This window comes from Salvelinus sp. IW2-2015, unplaced genomic scaffold, assembly GCF_002910315.2.
Source record: "Salvelinus sp. IW2-2015 unplaced genomic scaffold, ASM291031v2 Un_scaffold1026, whole genome shotgun sequence".
NCBI lineage: Eukaryota > Metazoa > Chordata > Actinopteri > Salmoniformes > Salmonidae > Salvelinus > Salvelinus sp. IW2-2015.
Window position 1 is genome coordinate 187,554 of NW_019942693.1, and position 27,803 is coordinate 215,356.

The 27,803-nt window shown below is 45.0% G+C and overlaps 1 pseudogene; it reads left to right on the plus strand.

Moving 5' to 3' along the window:
• Window positions 1–27,803, plus strand: part of LOC112069488 (uncharacterized) — a 205,053-nt pseudogene that overhangs the window by 130,953 nt on the left and 46,297 nt on the right.

The following is a 27,803-nucleotide window of genomic DNA, read 5'->3' on the forward strand; positions in this document are numbered from 1 at the left end:
GTTTAAGAGCAGTTGGAGGCCACAGAAGGAGTGTTGTAAGGCATTGAAGCTTGTTTGGAGGTTTGTTAACAGTGTCGAAAGAAGGGCCAGATGTATACAGAATGGTGTCGTCTRCTTAGAGGTGGATCAAAGAATCACCTGCAGCAAGAGCGACATCATTGATATATACAGAGAAAAGAGTCGGCCCGAGAATTGAACCCTGTGGCACCCCCATAGAGACACTGAACTCTATCTGAGAAGTAGTTAGTGAACCAGGTGAGGCAGTCATTAGAGAAACCAAGGCTGTTGAGTCTGCCGATAAGAATATGGTGATTGACAGAGTCGAAAGCCTTGGCCAGGTCGATAAAGACGGCTGCACAGTACTGTTTTTTTATCGATGGTGGTTATGATATCGTTTAGGACCTTGAGCGTGGCTGAGGTGCACCCGTGACCAGCTCGGAAACCGGATTGSATRGTGGAGAAGGTACGGTGGGATTCGAGATGGTCGGTGATCTGTTTGTTCACTTGTCTTTCGAAGACTTTAGAAAGGCAGAGCAGGATGGATATAGGTCTGTAACAGTTTGGGTCTAGAGTGTCTCCCCCTTTGAAGAGGGGGATGACCGCAGCCGCTTTCCAATCTTTAGGAATCTCAGACGATACAAAAGAGAGGTTGAACAGACTAGTAATAGGGGTTGCGACAATGGCGGCGGATAATTTTAGGAAGAGAGGGTCCAGATTGTCTAGCCCAGATGATTTGTAGGGATCCAGATTCTGCAGCTCTTTCAGGACATCAGCTGTCTGGATTTGGGTGAAGGAGAAGTAGGGGGAGGCTTGGGCCAGTTGCTGCGGGGGGTGCAGAGCTGTTGGCCRGGGTTGGGGTAGCCAGGTGGAAAGCGTGGCCAGCCATAGAGAAATGCTTATTGAAATTCTCGATTATCGTGGATTTATCAGTGGTGACAGTGTTTCCTAGCCTCAGTGCAGTGGGCAGCTGAGAGGAGGTGCTCTTATTCTCCATGGACTTTACAGTGTCCCGAAACGTTTGGAATTTAGTGCTGCTAGGGATGCAAATTTCTGTTTGAAAAGCTAGCTTTGCCTTTCCTAACTGACTGTGTATTGGTTCCTGATTCCCTGCCAAGTGACTATCGGGACTATTAGACGCTAGTGCAGTGCGCCAAAAGAATGTTTTTGTGCTGGTCAAGGGCAGTCAATTGGAGTGAACACAAAGGCTATATCTGTTCTTAGTTCTCTACATATTGTTTGAAGAAGGGGCATGCTTATTTGATAAGATGCGTGAGAGAAGGCACTTTTGCAAGAACACCACGTATCCTTTACTGGACAGCGGGAGTTCAAATCCTTCTAGGATACCCGGGTCAGAGTCGATTAGAAAGGCCTGTCACAGAGTGTTTTAGGGAGTGTTTGACAGTGATGAGGGGTGTACGTTTGGACAGCGACCCTAACGGAGCAGGCAATGAGGCAGGGATCACGAGATCACGTTGGAATTAACAGCAGTTAAGGGTGTATCTTAGAGGGCAAGTTGGTCAGGATGTTTATCTCATGAGGGTGCCCATGTTTTAAGATTTGGGGTTGTACCAGTGGTAGGTTCTTGATAATTTGTGTGAGATTTGCCAAGGCTTTGCTTAGATTGTAGGACAGCCGGGGTGTTAAGCATATCCCAGTTTAGGTTCTACCTAAAGAGAACTCTGACGATAGATGGGGGGCAATCAATTCACATATGGTGTTAGGCACAGTGTGAGTGAGGGGCGGTCTATAACAAGCGGCAATAGTGCAGAGACTTATTTCTGGAGAGAAAATAAGTAGCTCGTACTGTTATGGGTACAGACCCGGAGATAGTAAATTAGCCACAGAACTCTCCCAGGCATCTCTCTGCAGTAGATTGCACTCCGCCCTTGGTTTATCTTGACGGAAAACTGTGTGTGTGTGGGGATGGACATTAATCAGAATTTTTGGTGGCCTTCCTAAGCCAGGATTCAGACACGGCTAGGACATCAGGGTTGGCAGAGTGTGCTAAAGCAGTGAATAAAGCAAACTTAAGGAGGAGACTTCTGATGTTAACATGCATGAACCCAAGGCTTTTCCGGTTACAGAAGTCAACAAATGAGAGCGCCTTGGGACACACAGGGCCTGGGTTAACCTCTGCATCACCAGAGGAAAAGAGGAGTAGGATAAGGGTAAAAAAAGAGTAGGATAAGGGTACGGCTAAAGGCTAAAAGAACTGGTCGTCTAGTGCATTCGGAACAGAGAGTGAAAGGAGCAGACTTCTGGGCGTGGTAGGATAGATTCATGGCATAATGCACAGACAAGGGCATGGTAGGGTGCAAGTACAGTGGAGGTAAACCTAGGCATTGAGTKGCGATGAGAGAGGCTGCATCTCTGGAAGCACCAGTTAAGCTAGGTGCGGTCTCCGCATGTGTGGGGGGTGGGGCAAGGGAGCTAACAGAGGCATGTAGAGCAGGACTAGGGGCTCCGCAGTAAAACAAAACAATGAGAGCTACCCGTAACAACAGTAATAATCAAGATGTAATAATCATTACGAGACATTTTATCATGTGTAATCACTGTCAAATTGACAACAGATAGAAATTATCCTTGGTATCTCTTATGTCTCKAACACAGCTCGGGGCAGAAGGTATTTTGTAATTTGTATGTAATTTGAATGTACTAAATCTTTCTGGTCCTCTCTTTCAGAATGAGAAGCCCCTCGGTCATTCTGCCAGCAGGTCCAGCAATATTTCCAAGGTAAGGACAGAGATGCAACATACAGTATGAGAGAGAGAGATTGACRGACAGAATGAACATCCTGTAGAGAAAGAGAGTCAGGCCTGGCCTTCCAGGGGGTCCTAACCTGCCAGTCACTCCCATAGTCAGAGGTACAGCTCTCGGATCAGTTCTTATTGAGAGAGACTGTCTCACCTCCTGCTTCCCAACTGACACTCAGGGGTGCAACTCAGTAGTCTACCTTGACTTCTTCTCATTATCTCTTCTTTGTTCCATCTGATCTATAAAAAAAGCAGTTTCATCTCATATGGAAGTGCTGCTCCACTGTCTGTTCCTCAATCCTCATATTGGAACAGTACTAGTCTCTCTCTCTCTCTCTCTCTCTCTCTCTCCCCCTCCCTCCTCTCTGCCGGGACAGATTGGTTGTGTTCTCCTGTGAGCCTCTTAGTGGGATAAAGCTTTACATGTGCTAATAGTCAGGGTCACCTCGTTGCCATGGCAACGCTCCATCTGCCATGTTTGAGCTGGGCTGCATGAGTCGGCAGGATGTCATTCCACCCCGGTAACAAGAAAGCAGAAGCAGCCAGTCATGAGTCTTTCAAGGGTTAAAGTGATTCAACACCACCATGTTTCAATGCTCAGCATGAGTCAGCAGGATTTCATTTAATTCTGGTAGCAATCCTTTTTTGTTAGGATTCATGGCTTATAGATCAATATTAAAGGAAAACTTTGTATTTTGAAAGTTATATATCTTCGAAACATGATTGCTGACATGCAAAACATGTTGGGACTATATCAACAATGGATTAATGGAACAAATACAAAAATATACACTATATATACAAAAGTATGTGGAAATCCCTTCAAATTAGTGGGTGTATAAAATTGAGCACACAGCCATGCAATCTCCATAGAGAAACATTGGCAGTAGAATGGCCTTRMTGAAGAGCTCAGTGWCWTTMAATRTGGCACCGTCATAKGATGACACCTTCCCAAGTTCAGTTCGTCAAACTTTTGCCCTGCTAGAGCTGCCCCGGTCAACTGTAAGTGCTAGAAACGCCTAGGAGCAACAACGGCTCAGCTGAGAAGTGGTAGGCCACACAAGCTCACAGAATGGGACCGCCGAGAGCTGAAGCGCATAGCCCGTAGAAATCGTCCTCTATTGCAAAACTCACTACCGAGTTCCAAATTGCCTCTGGAAGCAATGTCAGCACAAGAACTGTTTGTCGGGAGCTTCATGAAATGGGTTTCCATKGCCGAGCAGCCGCACACAAGCCTAAGATCACCATGCACAATGCCAAGCGTCGGCTGGAGTGGTGTAAAGCTCGCCGCCATTGGACTCTGGAGCAGTGGAAATGCGTTCTCTGGAGTGATGAATCACGCTTCACYATCTGGCAGTTAGACGRACAAATCTGGGTTTGGCAGATGCTAGGACAACGCTACCTGCCCGACTGCATAGTGCCATGTGTAAAGTTTGGTGGAGAAGGAATAATGATCTGGGGATTGTTTGGGCTAGGCCCCTTAGTTTCAGTGAAGGGAAATCTTAACGCTACAGCATAAATTACATTCTAGATGATTCTGTGCTTCCAACTTCGTGGCAACAGTTTGGGGAAGGCCCTTCCCTGTTTCAGCGTGACAATGCCCACGTGCACAAAGCGAGGTCCATACAGAAATAGTTTGTTGAGATCGGTGTGGAATAACTGAGCCCTGACCTCAACCCCATCGAACACCTTTGGGATGAATTGGAASGCGGACTGTGAGCCGGGCCTAATCKYCCAACATCAGTGCCCGCAGCAATGTTCCAACATTTAGTGGAAAGCCTTCCCAGAAGAGTGGAGGYTGTTATAGCAGCAAAGGGGGGGAYCAACTCCATATTAATGCCCATGATTTTGGAAAGAGATGTTTGACGAGCAGGTGTCCACATACTTTTGGTCATGTATTGTAGGTTTTGGGTAGAATTTTCCTTTAATAATATCTTTATAAAGTGAGTTACCTCCATACAAGTCACTTTGAGACCCAGTGAAAATTAGTAATGATAAAAGATCCAATCCAATCCACAATKAATCTACATGAATAGAGAGGAGAAACTGTTGGATAATGTCTTCCCTTTTGTTGTTGCTTAAAGTAATATCCAGACAGACAAGTTTAGTCACACAATGACTTGCCTGACAGAGCACTCAGGTGTGTATGAGCAGGCAGCTCTTACTATTCACTGTCTCTGCATCTGTGCCTTTGTGCCAGTGTGTGTTAGGGTTGAATGGCGGGAACTCGGTTACTGAGATTTACTGCCCAAAACCACTCCCTTTTCCCTGGATAAATAACTGCCAGAAACCGGTAAATTATTATAAATGATTTACATGAACAGCATGGCGTGAAATGGAACTGTTAAATTATATGCAATGTCTATAKCTGGCTTGTCTATGGCCTCTGCATGATGAATCAACGCTGAGGGTGGGGACAGACAGCCCATCTCAGTATGGAGTTCACAGTGCATGTAGATCTATCATCTCATCATGGTAACTTTTTTTCTTGTGACAGGTAGACATACATTTGCTGCAGCATAGCCTATACTACGGTAATATAAAGACTGAATGCACGTCTAATTTACCCATATCCATCTGGCTTTCGTGGGTCACCTTGTTTTTTTAATTGTARAGATTATWWTTTTTTTGGTAAGGAATTTTTCTTAGARAACTGCACTTCCCGATTTGGCCTCGTTTTTCATCAATGCTCGTTAAGGAATGCTACTGGCCATGACTGAAGGCAAACGAGTTGTCTTCTGGGTGTGGTTTCATTTRGGTGTTTTTTTGTGGGGGTGTCTGCCGTTTAATCACAACAAACAAGGGCTAATTCAGTKTTATGTGGGAGCTAAAGTAGAGAAGAAGAAGAAAATAGAACGTAAAACCGGCGATGACCTTGTGTTAAGCCAAGCTGTCAGAAGCTAGTTAGCATAGCCTGTCTAATGTTAGCTAGCTGATATTTCTCTGTCAAATTACAGTTTTGCTAAGATAGCAAGAAACAGTGTCTGGAATCAAATAATATAGATGACTTGGTTAGAGAAGAGTTTCTAGTACACATGTTATTCATTTAGTTCCAACATCACTAGAGCGGCTACCATATTGCTACTGAAATAAACCTATTACTGTGGTCAGAGCTGAGAGGATGTGCTGCACCAACTCAATGCCATACAAATTCCTGAATCAAATTAAATGTATTTTATGAAGCCCTTTTTACATTAGAAGTTGTCACAAAATGCTTTACAGATACCCAGCCTAAAACCCCAAACAGCAAGCAATGCACAGGCAGAAGCACATAAGACCAGTCTACATATTAATTCATTTGCACCTCTTTCATCCTACAAACTAGCTATGAGCTTCTGTTTAGAGAACCTACATGTATCAAGCATGGTACTAGTTGAGCTGCTCCAGTTGTGTGTTATTGGGCCCTGGGAGGCCTCCCATACTGATTTGGGAGTACAGTATTAAAGTATTACATCCCTGACAAAAACACACACACACAGCTCTGACCTGCAGCTCTCTGAGCTGCCCTTCATCAGTCACGCGAACTAACATCATGCAGTTTGGGAGATACACCTGCAGTTTGGGAGACACTGCTGTAGTTTGGGAGACACTGCTGTAGTTTGGGAGACACTGCTGTAGTTTGGGAGACACTGCTGTAGTTTGGGAGACACTGCTGTAGTTTTGGGTCATTTCTTATGGTTTGTTACAGTTTGCAGTAGTTGCTGTAGTTTGCRGGAGTTTGCTACTGTTTAGGCCACATCACTGTCTCTTGTTTTCTGTCCAATGTTGACAGCTGGTTCGCACTCTCACTGTTTGGTTTGGAGCGCACAGCACTTTGCAGTTTGTAAAAACAAGTGATTTTAATTTTGGAAATCTGTTCCAAAATATTCCCACTCATAATAGATATATGTGATCGTACACAAATGTAAGCAAGGTTTGAAATTGTTTAGGTCAAAACTGATATCTGTTTTGGCTTATTGCGGTCAATTTGCAGTATACAAATGATTTGTAATTATGTTCCGGGCCCCTGACCATTCAAGAAGAAAATTGGCCTGCGGTTGAATCTAGTTGATAATCCCTGATATAAGGTGTCCACCCACTCTGCCTAGAGTCTACTAAAATATGAAAACACTACATGTCATGTCTCAAAATCAATGTACTGTATATACCTCTTATTGTTTTATGTCCTGCGGATTCAACAAGAAAGATGATGAGTTCAATGGGAAAGTGAGTCTGTCAAGTAGCCAGTGGCCTCAGTTCCTGCACAGCATCCAGACTAGCTGATGAGATGGAATTTTCAAGATTTATGATCACTTTTTTCCTCTGGCCATCATTGATTTAGTCACCCTAATTCTGGCCACCCTTCAAGKGTAAAAACTCCAATAACTTTTGAACGGATTATGATAGAGACATGAGGWTTGGACTTTTGGTTTCCCTAGAGGATTGTCTAGACACTTATACTTTATTATTTTACCCATTGGTCAAAAGATACTTTTTTGATTGGACACCCTACAGTATACTATTTATTTWGTGCTGCCATACAACTGCATAAACCAATTGTTTTAATTATAATGAATTATTTTCTATTGACCTTTCATGTTCCTATGTGGCTGAATAGGCCTCCTGTCTTGTACATTCCGTTTCTTTCTCCAATTCCTTCACCTTGCTTAGACCGTGAGGAAGTGACCGTAGACTATTTGCTTTGTACTGCTATACAATTGCCACAGTCGTACTAATATAACTCACATGTAGGCCATCTGCGTCTTGGCTAGTAGATTTTCCTCGCTCCTATTTGCAGTAGGATTMATTATTTTGATTGAAATCTGCTCTCGGTAGCAATCGCTGCCATCTTCAAGTTGTTATTGTGGTAAGTGTCATGGTAACTAGTTTGGATTGAGTTTGCCTCTTCTTGGTTATAGGCTTTGGTCTTAGGCCTCAGTAAGATTCATACCATTGAGATGACTTTAGCTCATTGAGGAGAAATACCTGAAATTTAAAGAACAAGGATATGTTCGCTGTGCAAACAGAGAGCAGAGAGTTGGATAGAGATGTGTTTGAGGTATTACCAGGAATGGTAAATGGTGTGTTTGTTCTGACACACATTAACAGACTCTGTTAGAACTTGCCACGACTGTGGGCTCGTTTCCTGCAGGGATCACATACACATTCTGAAAAATGTATTCATTCATTGTACTTTAAGTCACTTTGGATAGAAGCTTCTAACTTTGTCTATGTGGCAAAGATATMGTTTTTACTGTTTATTTCATCATCCGCTTCATACAGGTCTAATGATACTGGATAGAAACAATAAAAAGTACATTGTATAATGTTAGTACAGTTTATAGCCCCTGACCATCAATAGCTGATCTGAGCTCGTAGTCATACAGATTGGCAGACAATGATTGGATTTACCTTAATAGAAACAAATCTTCTTGTCTCTGGATTTTCGTTCTATTTCTGTCTGTGGACATCATGTTCATTCACATTAAATACTTCTGTCTTTATTCTTCTTAGTCTCTACTATTCTCCATCCAGACAGAGAGGGGTATAGAGAAGCGATGGAGACAAGGGTGAGATGATGGGAGAGGAGGATCAATTAGAGAGAGAGGGAGAGGAGCGATATATACATACGTTTAGTACCGTAAATCATTCAGGGATTGTCAAGCATTTATAGAAGCCCCATTTTTACTGTATATCTGATAGTTTTACAGCTAACAAATTAACGTCCTCATTATTCCTATCTCTTGCTGGTGTTTAATAAAAGACTATGTAAATGTTCTCCTTCCACGGTTAAATATAGTCTTGTCTGTTTGATCGTAAAGACAGCTCCTCTGTTTCGATCCTCTCACACTCCTATGTGCTTCTCTTTTCCTTCCTGTATGTGTTTACATAGTGTGTGAAAAAAAAACGAGAGATAGAAAGAAAATCAGACGACAGAGAGAGATACGGAGAGCGAGGCAGACAGACACAGAAGGAGAGACAGCTACAGCAAGAGAGAGAGGGATACAGATACGGAGAGGGAGAGCGAGGCAGACAGACACAGAAGGAGAGACAGCTACAGCAAGAGAGAGAGGGATACAGATACGGAGAGGGAGAGCTAGGCAGACAGGGAGGCAGCCAGACACAGAAGGAGAGACAGCTACAGCTACAGTGAGAGTGAGGGATACAGATACGGAGAGGGAGAGCGAGGCAGACAGACACAGAAGGAGAGACAGTACAGCAAGAGAGAGAGGGATACAGATACGGAGAGGGAGCTAGGCAGACAGGGAGGCAGCCAGACACAGAAGGAGAGACAGCTACAGCAGAGAGAGAGGGATACAGATACGGAGAGGGAGAGCTAGGCAGACAGGGAGGCAGCCAGACACAGAAGGAGAGACAGCTACAGCTACAGCGAGAGTGAGGGATACAGATACGGAGAGGGAGAGCGAGGCAGACAGACACAGAAGGGAAGAACAGTACAGCGAGAGAGAGGGATACAGATACGGAGAGGGAGAGGGAGGCAGACAGGGAGGCAGACAGACACAGAAGGAGGACAGCTACAGTGAGAGAGAGGGATACAGATACGGAGAGGGAGAGCGAGGAGACAGGGAGGCAGACAGACAGAAGGAGAGACAGCTACAGCGAGAGAGAGGGATACAGATACGGAGAGGGAGAGCGAGGCAGACAGGAGGCAGACAGACAGAAGGAGAGACAGCTACAGCGAGAGAGAGGGATACAGATACGGAGAGGGAGAGCGAGGCAGACAGGGAGGCAGACAGACAGAAGGGGAGACAGCTACAGCGAGAGAGAGGGATACAGATACGGATACGGAGAGGGAGAGCGAGGCAGACAGACACAGAAGGAGAGACACTACAGCAAGAGAGAGGGATACAGATACGGAACGTGAGAGGGAGAGCGAGGCAGACAGACACAGAAGGAGAGACAGCTACAGTGAGAGAGAGGGTGAAAGGCAGGGATGGACATTGAATTCTTTATTGATCTTGTCAGCCCCTGAGCTATGAATTGCCCCTTAGTTCCAGATTGAATCGATAGGTAATTAGTGGGTGGTACATAGTAGAGACTAAAACACAGTGCCTGTGGCTCGGTAGGCTTCTGATAGCAGAGCTTCTGTTCTCCACAGCAGATGTACTGGGACACTGGATATTACCTCACTCCTCTACTACCACTGAGTATGAGAAAGGAGTTCTGATCCCATTTGTTACTACCACACCAGTGCTGATAATGTGTGTCTTAATGAGGTATAGAGAGCTTATTCACGCYATGAACATGATCTTTAAAATCCAGGCTAGCGGGCAGGATTGAAGTACTCTATTGAGTCTATGGAAAAAGTTAACACTTTCCTCATGTTCGGCCTTTAATTTAACTAACAACTAATAAACTGAACCAACTGAAAATATATCTGTAGAAGTAGTTTAGTATTCAAATTCGTTCTCCGAGTGTTTTTTCCAAATGTTTGCCTTTTCAAATCAGATGCCAGCTAGTCCCAATGTAACGTGAGCTAGCAGCCAGCTGTACTGTGTTTGTTTGATCGGCATTCTGACAGCTTCCCTCTGAATTCCTTTTATCTTCTAAGTCAGGGGTGTCAAACTCAATCAGCACATGAGCCATATTGGRAAAAAACACAACAAATTYGTGGGCCAGACATAGCCTATTRTGTTTTTTTACGTACAAACAATTGGCCCAAACTGGCTATTGTTTTATTTGAAAACATATGGCCCTCTTGTAATATCCACTGATGTACATAGCGTTTTAAAATATTAAAACAAAATCAAATCAAATTTCATTAGTCACATCCGCTGAATACAACAGGTCTTACAGRGAAATGCTTAATTACGAGTCCCTAACCAACAATGCAGTTGAAAAAAATAGGGATAAGAAGAAGAAATAAAAGTAACAAGTAATTAAAGAGCAGCAGTAAAATAACAATAGCTAGACTATATACAGGTGGGTACCGGTACAGAGTCAATGTGCGGGTGCACCGGTTAGTTGAGGGAATATTGTATGTACATGTTGGTAGAGTTATTAAAGGGACTATGTATAGATGATAACAACAGAGAGTAGCAGTGGTGTAAAAGAGGGGGGGGCAATGCAAATAGTCTGGGTAGCACTTTGATTAGCTGTTCAGGAGTCATATGACTTGGGGGTAGAAGCTGTTTAGAAGCCTCTTGGACCTAGACTTGGTGCTCCGGTACCGCTTGCCGTGCGGTAGCAGAGAGAACAGTCTATAACTAGGGTGGCTGGAGTCTTTGACAATTTTTAGGGCCTTTCTCTGACACCGCCTGGTATAGAGGTCCTGGATGGCAGGAAGCTTGGCCCCGGTGATGCAATGGGCAGTTCGCACTACCCTCTGTAGTGCCTTGYGGTCGGARGCCGAGCAGTTGCCATACCAGGCAGTGATGCAACCAGTCAGGATGCTTTCGATGGGGCAGGTTTAGAACCTTTTGAGGATCTGAGGACCCATGCCAAATCTTTTCAGTCTCCTGAGGAGACTCTCTTTTTTGTGCCCTCTTCACGACTGTCTTGGTGTGCTTGGACCATGTTAGTTTGTTGGTGATGTGGACACCAAGGAACTTGAAGCTGCAGTGGAGCAGGTTGAGAATAGATGAGAATAGGGGTGTGCTCGGTCCTCTTTTTCCTGTAGTCCACAATCATCTCCTTTGTCTTGATCACGTTGAGGGAGAGGTTGTCCTGGCACCACATGGCCAGGTCTCTGACCTCCTCCCTATAGGCTGTCTCATCATTGTTGGTGATCAGGCCTACCACTGTTGTGTCATCRGCAAACTTAATGATGGTGTTGGAGTCGTGCCTCGCTGTGCAATCATGAGTGAACAGGTAGTACAGGAGGAGACTGAGCACGCACCCCTGAGGGGCCCCTGTGTTGAGGATCAGAATGGCGGATGTGTTGTTACCTACCCTCACCACCTGGGGGCGGCCCGTCAGGAAGTCCAGGATCCAGTTGCAGAGGGAGGTGTTTAGTCGCAGGGTCCTTAGCTTATTGATGAGCTTTGAGGACACTATGGTGTTGAACGCTGAGCTGTAGTCAATGAATTGCAAACTCAGATAGGTGTTCCTTTTGTTCAGGTGGGAAAGGGCAGTGTGGAGTGCAATAGAGATTGCATCATCTGTGGATCTGTTGGGGCGATATGCAAATTCGGGTGGGTCTAGGGTTTCTGGGATAATGGTGTTGATGTGAGCGATGACCAGCCTTTCAAAGCACTTCATGGCTACAGACGTGAGTGCTGTCATGAYGTTGGCCTGTGATGTMAGTATGAATATGTATGACATCAATATGATGTCAGTTCGGTTGTCATCTGAGACAKTATGACTGATGACAGGACGACCTAAACTGTATCTGGGAAAGTCTACCCATTATAGTTATCAGATTCACATGGAATTGTTGTGCAATTCAAATGTTTAAATATAAAATTATTTGTGAAAAGATTAAATGTAATTTTAGCTTCCAAATGAGAGATTTGGGTTTTCATAAGGTTAGGGCTCTGCTCGATCAGTGGCCCGCCCCTGTGAAGAGACATGGGTTATAAACTATGAAACACACCCTTCTCCCTCCACTATATAAGCCCTTGACGAAAATGAAACCTYCTGTTCCGGATACATTAGGATGACGGTSCGATGTCAGAAGGATTCAGATAATAACTACAGAACGAAGCCAACCTCAGCGTGAGCTTTGGTTGCGAATGGTATAAACTTTGAACTCTTATTCGCTACAGAAGTGATACCTCCTAGCCGTTGAGTTAGCAGCGGCCGCTGTAAACGTGGGCTAGGAAAGGACGGACAGAGTATCCCATCTACCACACAACGACGACACTACAACGTAATTTGTTCACCACCAGAGACACTCTTCAAAGGACTCTGTTGGGCAAAACGGCCTTCCATCTACCACCAACCTATTGAAGCGCAGCTCAGAGTAAATATTTATTGCATTTTCCTTTTCCAAATGGGCGGTAATTTAGAATGCATAAGATTCTGTATTTACGATAGAGTAGTTGCCTACAGCCTGATAGACCATCGCTTCTCCCTTTGTTCTTCAGTCTTCCCGCTCTTTCACTCAAACCCAACCCCCTTTTCTTTGTGTAACCAGCTGTCATATCTGTTCCGTCCGCTAGGGACGTTTTCCTTTATGACATAATTTGTAATCAAGGTATGATTCATTCTGTGTATATGTAATTCTGTGTGATTAGTTAGGTATTTAGTAAATAAATAATTCAACCCAATTTTGTATTGCTGATTTAACTTGTTAGCCAGGGTTCGTGAAGATAACCAAGAATTTACAACTTTCAGATGAGACTGAAATAAGGTGCCGATTAATATTGACTGCTATTGATGTAAAATATTACTAGGTCTTTAAGAGTTTATTCGGAATATAACTGCTCTATAAATATTATTTTGTGGTGCCCCGACTTTCTAGTTAATTACATTTACATGATTAGCTCAATCAGGTAATATTAATTACAGAGAAAGGATTTTATAGAATAGCATGTCATATCACTTAATCCGGCATAGCCAAAGACACGACAGTGCTACGGGTCGGTAGTCATTTAGGCAGGTTACCTAAGTGTTGTGTTCTTGGGCACAGGCAATATGGTGGTCTGCTTAAAACATGTTGGTATTACAGACTCGAACAAATAAAACACATTTTTATTTGTCACATACACATGGTTAGCAGATGTTAATGCGAGTGTAGTGAAATGCTTGTGCTTCTAGTTCTGACCATGCAGTAATGTCTAAGAAGTAATCTAACAATTTCACAACAACTACCTTATACACACAAGTGTAAAGGAATKAATAAGAATATGTACATAAAAATATGTGGATAAGCGATGGCCGAACGGAATAGGCAAGATGCAGTAGATGGTATAGAGTACAGTATATACATATGAGATGAGTAATGTAGGATATGTAAACATTATATAAAGTGGCATTGTTTAAAGTGGCTAGTGATACATTTATTACATCCAATTTTTWATTATTAAAGTGGCTAGAGATTTGAGTCAGTACGTTGGCAGCAGCCACTCAATGTTAGTGATGGCTGTTTAACAGTCTGATGGCCTTGAGATAGAAGCTGTTTTTCAGTCTCTCGGTCCCCGCTTTGATGCACCTCACCTTCTGGATGATAGTGGGGTGAACAGGCAGTGGCTCGGATGGTTGTTGTCCTTGATGATCTTTTTGGCCTTCCTGTGACATCGGGTGGTGTAGGTGTCCTGGAGGGCAGGTAGTTTGCCCCCGGTGATGCGTTGTGCAGACCTCACTAACCTCTGGAGAGCCTTACGGTTGTGGGCGGAGCAGTTGCCGTACCAGGCGGTGATACAGCCCGACAGGATGCTCTCGATTGTGCATCTGTAAAAGTTTGTGAGTGTTTTTGTTGACAAGCCGAATTTCTTCAGCCTCCTGAGGTTGAAGAGGCGCTGCTGCGCCTTCTTCACCACGCTGTCTGTGTGGGTGGACCATTTCAGTTTGTCCGTGATGTGTACGCCGAGGAACTTAAAACTTTCCACCTTCTCCACTACTGTCCCGTCGATGTGGATAGGGGGCTGCTCCCTCTGCTGTTTCCTGAAGTCCACGATCATCTCCTTTGTTTTGTTGACGTTGAGTGTGAGGTTATTTTCCTGACACCACACTCCGAGGGCCCTCACCTCCTCCCTGTAGGCCGTCTCGTCGTTGTTGGTAATCAAGCCTACCACTGTAGTGTCGTCTGCAAACTTGATGATTGAGTTGGAGGCGTGCATGGCCACTCAGTCATGGGTGAACAGGGAGTACAGGAGAGGGCTGAGAACGCACTCTTGTGGGGCCCCAGTGTTGAGGATCAGCGGGGTGGAGATGTTGTTTCCTACCCTCACCACCTGGGAGCGGCCCGTCAGGAAGTCCAGGACCCAGTTGCACAGGGCGGGGTCGAGACCCAGGGTCTCAAGCATGATGACGAGTTTGGAGGGTACTATGGTGTTAAATGCTTAGCTGTAGTCGATGAACAGCATTCTTACATAGGTAATCCTCTTGTCCAGATGGGTTAGGGCAGTGTGCAGTGTGATTGTGATTGCGTCGTCTGTGGACCTATTGAGGAGGTATGCAAATTGGAGTGGGTCTAGGGTGTCAGGTAGGCTGGAGGTGATATGGTCCTTGACTAGTTGTCACGCCCTGACCGTAGATTGCTTTGTGTGTTGTATTTTTATGTGTTTGGCCTGTTATGGTTCCCAATCAGAGGCAGCTGTCAATTGTTGTCTCTGATTGAGAACCATACTTAGGTAGCCTGTTCCCATCTGTGTTTGTGGGTAGTTGTTTTSTGTTTTGTGTATTGCACCTTGCAGAACTGTTCGTTTGTCKTTTTTGTTGTTTTGTTCAAGTGTTTCGTATTTATTAAAAGTAATATGGACACTTACCACGCTGCACCTTGGTCCTCTTCTCCTTCTCCCGACGACAGCCGTTACACTAGTCTCTCAAAGCACTTCATGATGACGGTGAGTGCTACGGGGCGATAGTAATTTAGCTCAGTTACCTTAGCTTTCTTGGGAACAGGAACAATGSTGGCCCCCTTGAAGCATGTGGGAACAGMAGACTGGGATAAGGATTGATTGAATATGTCCAAAAACACACCAGCCAGCTGGTCTGCGCATGCTCTGAGGACACGGCTAGGGATGCCGTCTGGGCCGGCAGCCTTGAGAGGGTTAACACATTTAAATGTTTCACTTACGTTGGCTGCAGTGAAGGAGAGCCCGCAGGTTTTGGTAGCGGGCCGTGTCGGTGGCACTGTATTGTCCTCAAAGCGAGCAAAGAAGTTGTTTGCCTCGAAGCGAGCATAGAAGTAGTTTAGCTCGTCTGGTAGGCTCGTGTCACTGGGCAGCTCTTGCTTCCCTTTGTATTCTGTAATTGTTTGCAAGCCCTGCCACATCCGACGAGCGTCAGAGCCGGTATAGTACGATTCAATCCTAGTCCTTAATTGACGCTTTGCCTGTTTGATTGTTTGTCGGAGGGCATAGCGSGATTTCTTATAAGCTTACAGGTTAGAGGGCTCCCGAGTGGCGCAGTGGTCTAAGACACTGCATCTCAGTGCAAGAGGCGTCACAGTGCTTTTAGTTTTAGAAATAATAACTTATTCCTTGCCACCCACTCTGAAACTAACTGCAGCTCTTTGTTGAGTGTTGCAGTCATTTCAGTCGCTGTAGTAGCTGACGTGTATAGCGTTGAGTCATCCGCATGCATAGAAACGTTGGCTTTCCTCAAAGTCAGTGGCATGTCGTTAGTAAAAATTGGAAAAAGCATCACATTCGGCCGTGACTGGGAGTCCCATAGGGCAGCGCACAATTGGCCCAGCGTCGTCCGGGTTTGGCCGGGGTAGGCCGTCATTGTAAATAATAATTTGTTCTTAACTGACTTGCCTAGTTAAATAAAGGTTAAATAAATTAAAAAATATATAATACTAAAATAGAGTCCCGCTCCTTGAAAGCGGCAGATCTAGCCGTTAGCTCAGTGCGGTTGTTGCCTGTAATCGATGGCTTCTGGTTGGGGTATGTACGTACGGTCACTGTGGGGACGACGTCATCGCTGCACTTATTGATGAAGCCAATGACTGATATGGTGTACTCCTCCATACCATCTGATGAATCCCGGAACATATTCCAGTCTGTGCTAGCAAAACAGTACGGTAGCTTAGCATCTGCTTCATCTGACCACTTTTTTATTGATCTAGTCACTGGTGCTTCCTGCTTTAATTTTTGCTTGTAAGCAGGAATCAGGAGGATAGAATTATGGTCAGATTTGCCAAATGGAGGGCGAGGGAGAGCTTTGTATGCGTCTCTGTGTGGAGTAAACGTGGTCCAGAGATTTTTTTTCCCTCTGGTTGCACATTTAACATGCTGATAGAAATTTGCTAAAACGGATTTAAGTTTCCCTGCATTAAAGTCCCCGGCTACTAGGAGCAACGCCCCTGGGTCAGCGTTTTTCTTGTTTGCTTATGGCGGAATACAGCTCATGCAATGCTGTCTTAGTGCCAGCCTGTCTGTGGTGTTATGTAAACAGCTACGAAAAATACTGATGAAAACTCTCTAGGTATTTGTATTTATTCTCAATCTCTATTTGGCAGCAGCTACTCTTCCTGGGGTCCAGCAAAATTAAGGTAGTTTATACAATTTTAAAACATTACAATACATTCACAGATTTCACACACTGTCTGCCCTCAGGCCCCTACTCCACCCCTACCACATATCTACAGTACTAAATCCATGTGTATGTATAGTGCGTATGTTATTGTGTGTGTGTATGCATGTCTGTGCCCATGTTTGTGTTGCTTCACAGTCCCCGCTGTTCCAAGGTGTTTTTAATYTGTTTTTTAAATCTAATTTTACTGCTTGCGTCAGTCACTTGATGTGGAATAGAGTTCCATGTAGTCATGGCTCTATGTAGTACTGTGTGACTCCCATAGTCKGTTCTGGACTTGGGGACTGTGAAGAGACCTCTTGTGGCATGTCTTGTGGGGTATGCATGGGTGGCCAGCTGTGTGCCAGTAGTGCTTTTAGTTTTAGAAATATTTAGGGATAACTTATTCCTTGCCACCCACTCTGAAGCTAACTGCAGCTCTTTGTTGAGTGTTGCAGTCATTTCAGTCGCTGTAGTAGCTGACGTGTATAGCGTTGAGTCATCCGCATGCATAGAAACTCTGGCTTTACTCAAAGTCAGTGGCATGTCGTTAGTAAAAATTGGAAAAAGCAAGGGGCCTAAACAGCTACCCTGGGGATTTCCTGATTCTAACTGGATTATATTTGATAGGCTTCCATTAAAGAACACCCTCAAAGTTCTGTTAGACAAGTAACCTTTTTTCCACATTATAGCAGGGGTGTAAAGCCATAACACAAGTTTTTCCAGCAGCAGACTATGATCAATAATGTCAAAAGCTGCATTGAAGTCAAACAAGACTGCCCCCACAATCATTTTATCATCAATTTCTCTCAGCCAATCATCAGTCATTTGTGTAAAGCTAACTGCTGTGTCTGCTGTGCTTGTTGAGTGTCCTTCCCTATAAGCATGCTGAAATTCTGTTGTCGATTTGTTTACTGTAAAATAGCATTGTATCTGGTCAAACACAATTTTTTCCAGAAGTTTACTAAGGTTGGTAACAGGCTGATTGGTCGGCTATTTGAGTCAGTAAAGGGGGCTTTACTATTCTTGGGTAGCGGAATGACTTTAGCTTCCCTCCAGGCCTGAGGGCACACACTCTCTAGTAGGCTTAAATTGAAGATGTGGCAAATAGTAGTGGCAATATCGCCTGCTATTATCCTCCCTCAGTAATTTTCCATCTAGATTGTCAGACCCTGCTGGCTTGTCATTGTTGATAGACAACAATACTTTTTTCACCTCTTCCACACTGACTTTACAGAATTCAAAAGTACAATTATTGTCTTTCATAATTTGGTCCGATATACTTGGATGTGTAGTGTCAGCGTTTGTTGCTGGCATGTCATCACTAAGTTTGCTTATCTTGCACTGAAAAAGTCATTAAAGTAGTTTGCAATATCAGTGGGCTTTGTGATGAATGAGCCATCTGATTCAATGAATGAAGGAGCCTAGTTGGCTTTTTCCCCAAAAAAATTCATTTAAGGTGCCCCAAAGCTTTTTACTATATTTCTTTATATAATTTGTCTTTGTTTCATAGTGTAGTTTTTTTTTCTTTTCATTTTGTTAAGTCACATGATTTCTTAATTTGCAGTACGTTTGCCAATCAGTTGGGCTGCCAGACTTAATTGCCATACCTTTTGCCTCGTCCCTCTCAACCATACAATTTTTCAACCCCTCATCAATCCAAGGGGATTTAACCGTTTTTTACAGTCGTTTTATTAATGGGTGCGTGTTTATTAGTAACTGGAATAAGTAGTTTCATAAATGTGTCAAGTGCAGCGTCTGGTTGCTCCTCATTACACACCACAGGCCAGCAAATATTATTTATATCATCAACATATGAATCACTACAAAGCTTATTGTATGACCTTTTACACACTATATTAGGCCCAGCCTTTGGAACTTTGGTATTCCTAAATATGGCTATTATATTGTGATCACTACATCCTTTGGATTTGGATACTGCTTTAAAGCAAATATCTGCAGCATTAGTAAAGATGTGATCAATACATGTTGATGATTTAATTCCTGTGCTGTTTGTAACTACCCTGGTAGGTTGACGGAMAACCTGATCCAGGTTGCAGGCACTGGTTACAGTTTGAAGTTTTTTAACTGAGTGGGCAGCTTGATGATAGCCAGTCAATATTTAAATCACCCAGAAAATATACTTCTCTGTTGATATCACATACATTATCAAGCATTTCACACATATTATCCAGATACTGACTGTTAGCACTTGTTGGTCTATAGCAGCTTCCCACAAGAATGGGCTTTAGGTGAGGCAGATGAACCTGTAGCCATATTACTTCAACAGTATTTAACATTAGATCTTCTCTAAGCTTTACAGGAATGTGTTTCTGAATATAGTGTGGTCTACAGCTTATCATGAGATACTCTTCCTCAGGCGAGCAATAGCTTGAGACTTCCTTAGATATCGTGCACCAGCTGTTATTTACAAAAATACATAGTCCGCCGCCCCTTGTCTTACCAGACGCCGCTGTTCTATCCTGCCGGTACATCGTATAACCAGCCAGCTGTATGTTGATAGTGTCGTCGTTCAGCCACGACCCCGTGAAGCGTAAGATATTACAGTGTTGAATGTCCTGTTGGTAGTTTAATCTTCCGCATAGGTCATTGATTTTATTCTCCAAAGATTGCACGTTTGCTAGCAGAATGGAAGGAAGTGGGGGTTTATTCGATCGCCTACGAATTCTCCRAAGGCAGCCCGCCCTCTTGCTCCTTTTTCTCTGCCTCCCCTTCACGCAAATCGCGGGGATCTGGGCCTGTTCCCGAGAAAGCAATATATTATTTGTTTTGGGCTGTTAGACTCGTTAAAAGGAAAAAAAGGATTCTGCTAGTCCGTGGTGAGKAATCGCAGTCCTGATGTCCAGAAGTTATTTTCGGTCATAAGAGACGGTAGCGGCAACATTATGTACAAAATAAGTTTTAAAAAATAAGTTGCAAATAAACTAACAAAAAAACACAATAATTTGGGGACACGTAGAACGTAAGCCTTCTTCTCCTGCGGCATTTTACTGAAGAGATAAATAATATTGCTTGCAGATGTGCATAATATTCTGAGACCCTAATCAAAAAGTATTTATTAACTCCAAATAACAAACACGTAGCTATATGTTGTAGTAACATTTCAACTTTTTTTCACTGCATGGAACACTGGTACAGTTGTGTGCTGCATTGTTGTATGGTACGCTCAAAATGTATTGTAGTTGAGTAGCCAGCCTAGACTACTGCTCAAATGTTGCTGTTATAGGCCTACATGTTTCTCCTTTTTTATGGTGTTTTATTGCAAGGTTTTGTTTTTAGGTTATTCATTGTCAAGCTTTAAAAACCGAAGCTAKACTGTACTGTGTCTGTACACTTTCCCTCCGCTGCGCGCTGTAAACCGGACACACAAAAGAAAAGAAAAAAAGGGACAAGAAAGCAAAGCAATTGACAGTCCATTCACAGATGAGAGCGCATCAGGCTGTAATTTCATAAAGTAGTTGTAATTTCATAAAGTAGCTGACTCAACTGTTGACTCATTTATACTCGCGTGTGTGTCCTATTGTCCTTTAGTAGTTATTTATAACCGCGTGTGAATATTTTATCTTTAACTTGTTGACAACCAAGATGACATTTTCTGTAGGCTACAGCAATGACCTGTTGGAACGGAAACTTGGCATGGACATTTAGCCTACACCACGTTTAAACTTTCGGTCTGTGACATTAGTGATGACATGATACAGCGCGCTGGCTGGCTCGTGTGTGTGTGTCTTGGAGGGGTGTGTGTGGCACTGCGGTTTAGCGTGTATCACGTTGGCGGTGGTTGCTGTGACTTGTAGTGCAGCGCATCACGGGCGGTATGGAARTTGGCCAAAATTAATTGACAACCCAAATCATTGCGCGGGCTGGATAGAAATGTGCATTCTGTGGAACTGAACGCTTAAAACGTGTCTGCTAAATGGGATATATTACACTGAACAAAAATATAAACGCCACATGCAACAATTTCAAAGATTTTACTGAGTTACAGTTCATAAGGAAGAGTCTATTGAAATAAATTCATTAGGCCCTAATCCATGGATTTCACATGACTGGGCAGGGGTGCAGCCATGGGTGGGTCTGGGAGGGCATAGGCCCACCCACTGGGGAGCCAGGCCCAGCCAATCAGAATGAGTTTTTCCCCACAAAATGGCTTCATTACAGACAGGGATGTAAACAAATTGTGCACCAAATTTGAGAGAAATAAGCTTCTTGTGTTTCGGGGGATATTTTTTTTTCAGCTCATGCGTTTATATTTTTGTTCAATGTATATCTGAGGAAGTATACAGCTAATCAGAGGCCAGCTCTCTCTCTCTACTAACGCTGAGTGATTAGTGCTTTTCTAGTTTGTTTCATTTCGATTATTAAAAAATAATAACGGTTTTCGATTTCAGTTCCCCCCAAAAAAAATTACAAGAAATGCATTATGAAATAATGACAATAAAATGATTAGAGCTTTCCAAGCCAAAAATAGTGAACATTCAATTGCCAAAATATTGTCTCTGTCAGGTCCACATTGGGTAGACATCAATAGAACATTTTTAAATTACTATGAAATAATAAAATATTTTAGTTGTGTATATTACTTAGTTTTTATTTGATTACTTTATTATTTTGAATTCCTTAAAGTTATCATCTCGTGCTTGCTCAGGCAGTAGCAGCCTGCCAGCCAGACAAAGTTATCAGAGTTATTTTTGTATTTCTCCCTCAGGCGGGGAGCCCCACCTCCGTCAACGCCCCCTGCAACTTCTCACGAACGTCGGTCACCCCCTCCAACCAGGACATCTGCAGGTACTGTRCACACACCTTTAAATAACCGTTGAACTCTAACCCCTGACCTTTAACCCTCCAACCATGACATCTGCTGGTTTACATCCTTCAATTGCATTGGGCTGCTGAGGGCAAGACAGACCCATGGATAGTTGATATTATGAAAGACGGGTCACAGAGGGTGTTGCCTGATGCCAAACAGAATAGATAGGAGCTAGAGTTGGAAGTGAGGAGTACTACACTGTACTGAAGAAGAACACTTTATTGTCCATTGTCACATTGTCTGCTTTACACCAACCACCTTGTGAAAGGTCAGGGAGTGTCCCTGTTTTAATTCTCCATCCTGTTTTCTTTCTTTGAATGCACGCTGGCCTTTTGTTTCATTTCTCTTTTTTTCCACCCCTCTCTCCTACCTCCTGCTTGTCTCTCTTCTCTCTCCTGTACCGGTTTTCCGCTATCATCCGCCTGTCCATGCCTTCATCCCTCCACTCCTCCAACTTCCATCCCTTTACCCCTCCACTCCTCCAACTTCCATCCCTTCATCCCTCCACTCCTCCAACTTCCATCCCTTCATCCCTCTATCCCTCCACTCCCTCACACACAGCCTTGCCGCCACATCTCCAGATCAGTGCTCCCAGAAGCCTTTGCAGACCGCCGTGGTTTTATTGAACTCAAACGGCAAAACCTCTCAGGGGTCAGGAGGAGACATCTCCATGACAACCCTCTGCCTGGACGCACCCCCAGCCTTCAAGCCCCCCAAAGCCCGGGGCGGGGTCTCATTCGGAACGGAATGGTTTTCATTGCTCCGCCCCTCCACAGTCAATGGGACACTGAAGTTTTCTCGCTCTYTGAACGATGTTGGCCAGCGCATGGATAGTCTCTGTAGTGGACTGCACTTCATAGACCGGACCTGTTCTGAAGGAGAGCTGGAGGTTAAACCCGAACCACCCAACACGGACCGGAAGTCCAAGGCACGCAACGGCAAATCAGCCACACTCCCACACCAGGCCTCTTCGTTCCCCACGCACACACACACCCACACACACCCTCACCTCGTCCCCTCGTTCACCAACAACTACAAATACCTCAACCCCCAACACTGCCTCCAACCTGCCTCTACCGGCGTCCCCCCTCCTCCTCCTCCTCCTAACTCCCACCTCCACCCTCCCAGCTCCAACCTCCTCCGCCTCTTCCTCCCTTTCTCTCGCTCCTCTACTTCGGCCAGTCTCCAGTGTTCTGAGCTGGGGAGCTATGATTCCCGCCTCCACATCACCAAATCCTCCAGTGCCCTGATGGGGGGCAGCGAGCCTCCCCTGGGGGGAGCAGAGGACCTCTTGGGKGATGACGAGGTGTTTGAGGTCCCCAAGGGAAGGACAGGGGCTGGAATCCCAGGAAGAGATGCTGGCAGCGGGGTAGCGGCTCTCCTCGGGGAAGCCCCCCTCTGCTACATGGACGAAGACAGCGATCTGGACCAGTTTTCGTTTCTGGACCAGTGTTCGTCACCCACCCACTCAGAGAAAACAGGGCCGCTCACGCCAGGCCCGCTCTCTCCCTATTCGCTGTCCGGAGACTGCTGCAGGTGGGTGATTCCTGGATTGTCACCCTGTGCTGTTTTGTGGTAGAGTTCCATAGAATGCCATTGCTGGATCCTGCTCACCCCTCCTGGGACGTGACGTAGTAGAGTCCTGCCCAGCCCATCCTGTGAAGTGGTAGAGCCTTAACACCCCTGTGACGTGACGTGGAAGTAGAGTCCTTTGGTCCACCCCCTTTCAACCTTGCGGTGGTAGTGCAGTAATCTACCACCACAAGGTTGAAAGGGGTGGACCACAGGACTCTACCACCACAAGGTTTGAAAGGGAGTGGACCCAAGGACTCTACCACCCGCAAGGTTGAAAGGGGGTGGCCCAAAGGACTCTACCACCGCAAGGTTGAAAGGGGGTGGACCACAGGACTCTACCACCGCAAGGTTGAAAGGGGGTGGACCACAGGACTCTACCACCACAAGGTTGAAAGGGGGTGGACCACAGCAGGAATCTACCACCACAAGGTTGAAAAGGGAGTGGACCACAGGACTCTACCACCACAAGATTGAAAGGGGGTGGACCACAGGACTCTACCACCACAAGGTTGAAAGGGGTGGACCACAGGACTCTACCACCACAAGGTTGAAGGGGGTGGACCACAGGACTTTACCACCGCAAGGTTGAAATGGGTTGGACCACAGGACTCTACCACCACAAGGTTGAAATGGGTTGGACCACAGGACTCTACTTCCACGTCACGTCCACAGGGGTGTTCAGGCTCTCCCAGGACAACTACCTCAATTGAGCTGGGTCAGGGAGTGTGTGGCGTGCAGAATCTACCACCAAGGTTGAAAGGGGTGGACCACAGGACCTCTACCACCACAAGGTGAAATGGTTGGAACACAGGACTCTACCACCGCAAGGTTGAAAGGGGTGGACCAAAGGACTCTACTTCCACGTCACGTCACAGGGTGTTAAGGCTCTACCACTTCACAGGATGGCTGGGCAGGACTCTACTACGTCACGTCCCAGGAGGGGTGAGCAGGATCCAGCAATGGCATTCTATGGAACTCTACACCACAAAACAGCACAGGGTGACAATCCAGAATCACCCACCTGCAGCAGTCTCCGGACAGCGAATAGGGAGAGAGCGGGCCTGGCGTCGAGCGGCCCTGTTTTCTCTGAGTGGGTGGGTGACGAACACTGGTCCAGAAACGAAAACTGGTCCAGATCGCTGTCTTCGTCCATGTAGCAGAGGGGGCTTCCCCGAGGAGAGCCGCTACCCCGCTGCCAGCATCTCTTCCTGGGATTCCAGCCCCTGTCCTTCCCTTGGGGACCTCAACACACCTCGTCATCACCCAAGAGGTCCTCTGCTCCCCCCAGGGAGGCTCGCTGCCCCCCATCAGGGCACTGGAGGATTTGGTGATGTGGAGGCGGGAATCTATAGCTCCCCAGCTCAGAACACTGGAGACTGGCCGAAGTAGAGGAGCGAGAGAAAGGGAGGAAGAGCGAGGAGGTTGGAGCTGGGAGGGTGGAGGTGGGAGTTAGGAGGAGGGAGGAGGGGGGACGCCGGTAGAGGTGAGGTTGGAGGCAGTGTTGGGGGTTGAGGTATTTGTAGTTGTTGGTGAATGAGGGGCCGAGGTGAGGGTGTGTGTGGGTGTGTGTGTGCGTGGGGACGAAGAGGCCTGGTGTGGGAGTGTGGCTGATTTGCCGTTGAGTGCCTTGGCTTCCGGTCCGGTGTTGGGTGGTTCGGGTTTAACCTCCAGCTCTCCTTCAGAAAAGGTCCGTCTATGAAGTGCAGTCCACTACAGAGACTATCCATGCGCTGGCCAACATCGTTCAAAAGAGCGAGAAAACTTCAGTGTCCCATTGACTGTGGAGGGGCGGAGCAATGAAAACCATTCCGTTCCGAATGAGACCCCGGCCCCGGGCTTTGGGGGGCTTGAAGGCTGGGGTTGCGTCCAGGCAGAGGGTTGTCATGGAGATGTCTCCTCCTGACCCCTGAGAGGTTTGCCGTTTGAGTTCAATAAACCACGGCGGTCTGCAAAGGCTTCTGGAGACTGATCTGGAGATGTGGCGGCAAGGCTGTGTGTGGAGGAGTGGAGGGATAGAGGGATGAAGGGATGGAAGTTGGAGGAGTGGAGGGATGAAGGGATGGAAGTTGGGAGTGGAGGGGTAAAGGGATGGAAGTTGGAGGAGTGGAGGGATGAAGGCATGGACAGCGGATGAGTAGCGGAAACACCGGTACAGGAGAGAGAAGAGAGACAGCAGGAGGTAGGAGAGAGGGGGAAAAAAAGAGAAATGAAACAAAAGGCCAGCGTGCATCAAAAGAAAGAAAACAGGATGGAGAATTAAAAACGAGGGACACTCCCTGACCTTTCACAAGGTGGTTGGTGTAAAGCAGACAATGGTGACACTGGACAATAAAGTGTTCTTCTTCAGTACAGTGTAGTACTCCTCACTTCCAACTCTAGCTCCTATCTATTCTGTTTGCATCAGGCAACACCCTCTGTGACCCGTCTTTCATAATATCAACTATCCATGGGTCTGTCTTGCCCTCAGCAGCCAATGCAAATTGAAGGATGTAAACCAGCAGATGTCATGGTTGGAGGGTTTAAAGGTCAGGGGTTAGAGTTCAACGGTTATTTAAAGGTGTGTGTACAGTACCTGCAGATGTCCTGGTTGGAGGGGGTGACCGACGTTCGTGAGAAGTTGCAGGGGCGTTGACGGAGGTGGGGCTCCCCGCCTGAGGGAGAATACAAAAATAACTCTGATAACTTTGTCTGGCTGGCAGGCTTGCTACTGCCTGAGCAAGCACGAGATGATAACTTTAAGGAATTCAAAATAATAAAGTAATCAAATAAAAACTAAGTAATAATACACAACTAAAATATTTTATTATTTCATAGTAATTTAAAAATGTTCTAGTTGATGTCTACCCAATGTGGACCTGACAGAGACAATTATTTTGGCAATTGAATGTTCACTATTTTTGGCTTGGAAAGCTTAATCATTTTATTGTCATTATTTCATAATGCATTTCTTGTAATTTTTTTGGGGGGGAACTGAAATCGAAAACCGTTATTATTTTTTAATAATCGAAATGAAACAAACTAGAAAAGCACTAATCACTCAGCGTTAGTAGAGAGAGAGAGCTGGCCTCTGATTAGCTGTATACTTCCTCAGATATACATTTGAACAAAAATATAAACGCATGAGCTGAAAAAAAAATTATCCCCCGAAACACAAGAAGCTTATTCTCTCAAATTTGGTGCACAATTTGTTTACATCCCTGTCTGTAATGAAGCCATTTTGTGGGAAAAACTCATTCTGATTGGCTGGGCCTGGCTCCCCAGTGGGTGGGCCTATGCCCTCCCAGACCACCCATGGCTGCACCCCTGCCCAGTCATGTGAAATCCATGGATTAGGGCCTAATGAAATTTATTCAATAGACTCTTCCTTATGAACTGTTAACTCAGTAAAATCTTTTGAAAATTGTTGCATGTGGCGTTTAATATTTTGTTCAGTGTAATATATTCCCATTTAGCAGACACGTTTTAAGCGTTCAGTTCCACAGAATGCACATTTCTATCCAGCCCGCGCAATGATTTGGGTTTCAATTAATTTTGGCCAACTTCCATACCGCCGTGATGCGCTGCAACTACAAGTCACAGGCAACCACCCAACGTGATACACGCTAAACCGCAGTGCCACAACACACCCCTCCAGACACACACACCACGAGCCAGCCAGCGCGCCTGTAATAGTGTCATCACTAATGTCACAGACCGAAAGTTTAAACGTGGTGTAGGCTAAATTCCATGCCAAGTTTCCGTTCCAACAGTCATTGCTGTAGCCTACAGAAAATGTCATCTTGGTTGTCAACAAGTTAAAGATAAAATATTCACACGCGGTTATAAATAACTACTAAAGGACAATAGGACACACAGCGAGTATAAATGAGTCAAAGTTGAGTCAGCTACTTTATGAAATTACAACTACTTTATGAAATTACAGCCTGATGCGCTCTCATCTGTGAATGGACTGTCAATTGCTTTGCTTTCTTGTCCCTTTTTTTTCTTTTCTTTTGTGTGTCCGGTTTACAGCGCGCAGCGGAGGAAAGTGTACAGACACAGTACAGTATAGCTTCGGTTTTTAAAGCTTGACAATGAATAACCTAAAAACAAAACCTTGCAATAAAACACATAAAAAGGAGAAACATGTAGGCCTATAACAGCAACATTTGAGCAGTAGTCTAGGTGGCTATGCTAACTACAATACATTTTGAGCGTACATACCATACAACAATGCAGCACACAACTGTACCAGTGTTCCATGCAGTGAAAAAAAGTTGAAATGTTACTAGAACATATAGCTACGTGTTTGTTATTTGGAGTTAATAAAATACTTTTTGATTAGGGTCTCAGAATATTATGCACATCTGCAAGCAATATTATTTATCTCTTCAGTAAAATGCCGCAGGAGAAGAAGGCTTACGTTCTATGTGTCCCAAATTATTGTGTTTTTTTTGTTAGTTTATTTGCAAACTTATTTTTAAAACTTATTTTGTACATAATGTTGCCGCTACCGTCTCTTATGACCGAAAATAACT